This window comes from Cryptomeria japonica, unplaced genomic scaffold, assembly GCF_030272615.1.
Source record: "Cryptomeria japonica unplaced genomic scaffold, Sugi_1.0 HiC_scaffold_189, whole genome shotgun sequence".
Taxonomy (NCBI): Eukaryota; Viridiplantae; Streptophyta; class Pinopsida; order Cupressales; family Cupressaceae; genus Cryptomeria; species Cryptomeria japonica.
Window position 1 is genome coordinate 1 of NW_026729011.1, and position 4,438 is coordinate 4,438.

Here is a 4,438-nt window from a genome sequence, read left to right on the forward strand (position 1 = left end):
CGGTTTGCCCCGGGTGCGCACCTCGCGGTGCACCTTCGCCGCGGTGGGCACCATGGCGTGCACGAAGTCGGAGCGCGGGTTTGCCCCGGGTGCGCACCTCGCGTGCACCTTCGCCGGGGTGGGCACCTTGGTGTGCAGACCTTGGCTGGGTTGCGCGCCCTGGTGGGCACCATGGTGCGGCACCATGGTGCGCACCAAGGAGCGCTCCGAAGTGTGCTCCAAGGTGCGGCCTGCACGAAGTCGGAGCCCGGTTTGCCCCGGGTGTGCACCTCGGGTGGGCACCTTGGTGCGCATGCCTTGCCTGGGCTGCGCACCAGGGCGGGCTCAAGATGGCACCCGCGTTCCTTTTTTTTCACTATCTTTCAAAACGGAAATTTTAAAATCTCATTTTTTTTTGCCTTTTTCTGGAAATTAGTGAAGGCAGCGCATCAAAGGTGCGCACCTCGCTGCCCACCACGGTGCGCAACGCCGGTGGGCACCCGGGAGTGCTTCGAAGTGTGCTCCAAGGTGCTGCGTGCACGTTGTCGGAGCCCGGTTTGCCCCGGGTGCGCACCTCGCGTGCACCTTCGTCGGGGTGGGCACCTTGGCTGGGTTTGCCCCGGCTGCGCTCCGAAGCGGGGTTATTGGAGCGCCGCCTCTTTTTTTGTCGGAGCGTTTGGTGGGGTTTCTCGCATTGGCTCTTCCGAGGCCCGGTTGCCACCCTGGCGCGCACGAAGTCGGAAGTAGGGTTAATTGCCCGGGTGCGCACCTTTGCCAGGGTGGGCACCTTACCTGGGCTGCGCACCAGGGCGGGCTCAAGATGGCACGCGCGTTCCGTTTTTTTCACTATCTTTCAAAACGGAAATTTTAAAATCTCCTTTTTTTTTTGCCTTTTCTGGAAATTAGTGAAGGCAGCGCATCAAAGGTGCGCACCTCGCTGCCCACCTTGGTGTGCTCTGAGGTGCGCACCCGGGAGCGCTACGAAGTGTGCTCCAAGGTGCGGCGTGCACGTTGTCGGAGCCCGGTTTGCCCCGGGTGCGCACCTCGCCTGCACCTTGGCCGGGGTGGGCACCTTGGCTGGGTTTGCCCAGGGTGCGCTCCGAAGCGGGGTTACTGGAGCGCCCCCTCTTTTTTTGTCAGAGCGTTTGGTGGGGTTTCTCGCATTGGCTCTTCCCAGGCCCGGTTGTTGGGTGCGCTCCCACCCTGGCGCGCGCGAAGTTGGAAGTTGGGTTAATTGCCCGGGCGCGCACCTTCGCCAGGGTGGGCACCTTGGTGCGCACACCTTGGCTGGGCTGCGCACCAGGGCGGGCTCAAGATGGCACCAGCATTCCCTTTTTCTCACTATCTTTCAAAACGGAAATTTTAAAATCTCGTTTTTTTTTTGCCTTTTATGGAAATTAGTGAAGGCATCGCATCAAAGGTGCGCACCTCGCTGCCCACCTTGGTGTGCTCCGAGGTGCCCACCACGGTGCGCAACGCCGGTGCGAACCCGGGAGCGCCCCGATGTGTGCTCCAAGGTGCGGCGTGCACGAAGTCGGACCCCGGTTTGCCCCGGGTGCGCACCTCGCGTGCACCTTGGTGCGCACACCTTGGCTGGGTTGCGCGGCCTGGTGGGCACCATGGTGCGCACCAAGGAGCGCTCCGAAGTGTGCTCCAAGGTGCGGCGTGCACGAAGTCGGAGCCCGGTTTGCCCCGGGTACGCACCTCGCGTGCACCTTCGCCGGGGTGGGCACCTCGGCTGGGTTGCGCGCCCTGGTGCGCACCAAGGAGCGCTCCGAAGTGTGCTCCAAGGTGCGGCGTGCACGAAGTCGGAGCCCGGTTTGCCCCGGGTGCGCACCTTCGCCGCGGTGCGCACCATGGCGTGCACGAAGTCGGAGCCCGGTTTGCCCCGGGTGCGCACCTCGCGTGCACCTTCGGCGGGGTTGCGCGCCCTGGTGGGCACCATGGTGCGCACCAAGGAGCGCTCCGAAGTGTGCTCCAAGGTGCGGCGTGCACGAAGTCGGAGCCCGGTTTGCCCCGGGTGCGCACCTCGCGTGCACCTTCGGCGGGGTTGCGCGCCCTGGTGGGCACCATGGTGCGCACCAAGGAGCGCTCCGAAGTGTGCTCCAAGGTGCGGCGTGCACGAAGTCGGAGCCCGGTTTGCCCCGGGTGCGCACCTCGCGTGCACCTTCGCCGCGGTGGGCACCATGGCGTGCACGAAGTCGGAGCCCGGTTTGCCCCGGGTGCGCACCTCGCGTGCACCTTCGCCGGGGTGGGCACCTCGGCTGGGTTGCGCGCCCTGGTGCGCACCAAGGAGCGCTCCGAAGTGTGCTCCAAGGTGCGGCGTGCACGAAGTCGGAGCCCGGTTTGCCCCGGGTGCGCACCTCGCGTGCACCTTCGCCAGGGTGGGCACCTCGGTGCGCACACCTTCTCAATGTTTTCTTGCCTTTTCTGGAAATTGGTGAAGGCAGCGCATCAAAGGTGCGCACCTCGGTGTGCTCCGAGGTGCGAACCCGAGAGCGCTCCGAGGTGCCCACGAAGTCGAAAGTCGGGTTAATTGCATTGTTTTCCCCGGGTGCGCTCCGAGGTGCGCAACATCGGCGCGCACCAAGGAGGGCTCCGAAGTGTGCTCCAAGGTGCGCACGATGGCGTGCACCTCTGGTGCGCACGATTCGGAGCTCGGTTTGACCGGGGTGCGCACACCTTGGCTGGGTTGCGCACCTTTTGTGCGCTCCAAGGTGCGCACGAAGTCGGAGCTCGGTTTGCCCCGGGTGCGCACCTTCGCCAGGGTGCGCACCTTGATGCGCACGCCTTGGCTGGGCTGCGCACCTTGGTGGGCGCCATGGTGCGCACCTTTCGTGCGCTCCAAGGTGCGCACGAAGTCGGAGCTCGGTTTGCCCCGGGTGCGCACCTTGGTGGGCGCCATGGTGCACTCCGAGGTGCCCAAGATTGGTGCGCACCAAGGAGCGCTCCGAAGTGCGCTCCAAGGTGCGCGCGAAGTCGAAAGTTGGGTTAATTGTCCGGTTTGCCTCGGGTGCGCACCTTGCGTGCACCTTCGCCAGGGTGGGCGCCTTGGTGCGCACACCTTGGCTGGGCTGCGCACACCTTGGCACCCGCGTTTCCTTCATTTTAAATTTTTTTTTTTTACAATCTCTCAAGTGGGAAATTCTATAATCTCAACTTTTTTTGCCTTTTCAGGAAACTTTTGAATGGAGCGCATCATTGGTGCGCTCCGAAGTGTGCTCCAAAGCTCTCTCCAGCTGCGTGCACCTGCCCCGGCCGCGCACCCGGCCCCGCCCAGCTTCGCTCACCTGTCCCGGGCGTCTGGTGCGGAACCTTAGAGTAAGAAACATCACCGTGCACCTTGGCCAACGTGCGCGACTCGACCGAGCGCGCACTGGCCGAGGTGCACACCGATTTCACCTGGGTGCGCGCGCAGCACCTCGGGCGCACCGGGGTGCGCGCACAACGCCCGGGTTGCACCGTGGCCTGTGTGCTCGGGGCGCCTCGGGTGCGCGCTCGGTGTCGCCCCCGCGCGCGCGGTAGTGCGGGCAGCGCACCCCGGCCCGGCCCGGCCCCGACGAGAACGCAAACGGGCAAAAGGTTTATTCAAATAGCATTGCGACGCCCGGCGAAAAACTAAAAAAGGGTGCAACACCGGGACTTCCCGGGAGGTCACCCATCCCAGTACTACTCCGGCCCAAGCGCGCTTAACTGCGGAGTTCTGATGGGATCCGGTGCACTAACGCTGGTATGATCGCACCCGTTATGAGCTTGTCGCAGTGTGTACTTAGCAAACCGCGACCCACGTGCGAATCCACCCCGGCCACCCACCCCCGTCGAGGTGCACACCCTCCCTCGCGAAGTGCGCCCCGTTCGCCAAGTGTGAGCCCTGCCCGGGTGCGCGCACCTTGCTAGGGCGTCGGGTGTGCACCCGGCCCGGCCTACGTGCGTGCACCTGGAGGGGGCGTCGTGTGCGTGCAGTGTCCCGTCTGCAACGCGGTGCCCACACACCACCTCGGGCGCAACGACCTGCGCTCACATGTGGGCCGAGTGCACCTTGGTGCATGTTCGGGGCGCCTCGGGTGCACGCTCGATCTTGCCCCGGTGCACCAAGGCGCTCGGTTTGCCCCGGGTGCGCACTTGGTGCAAGGTGGGCACCCAAAATAGGGATCAAGCACCAAAACACAAGTTTCGGGATGCAAAATGGGACCCAAGGACCACAAATGCGTTCCAAGACCCATGATGGGTCCACGAGAACAAAAATGTGTTCCGAGACTTAATAAACAAATATTGGGTTTTAGGAGAAGAAACATGCTCTGATGCCCAAAACGAGAATCGACCCCGAAAAGGCCACAGGCCAAAAGTGGGATGCGAGACAAAAAAAAATGGGACCCGAGGACCAAAATTGGGTTCCCAGGTCGAAGACAGGGCAACCGGACAAGAAACGACCTCTAAGGCTCGAAATGAGTCCCGACGA

The 4,438-nt window shown here is 63.6% G+C and overlaps 1 non-coding gene across 1 annotated transcript; it reads right to left on the bottom strand.

The window, feature by feature from the left end:
- Positions 1-3,604: 3,604 nt before the first annotated feature.
- LOC131867880 (5S ribosomal RNA) lies at positions 3,605-3,723 on the bottom strand. Its single transcript, XR_009366402.1, has one exon. It is a non-coding gene; the product is annotated as a 5S ribosomal RNA (ribosomal RNA).
- Between the last annotated feature and the right edge of the window lie 715 nt (positions 3,724-4,438).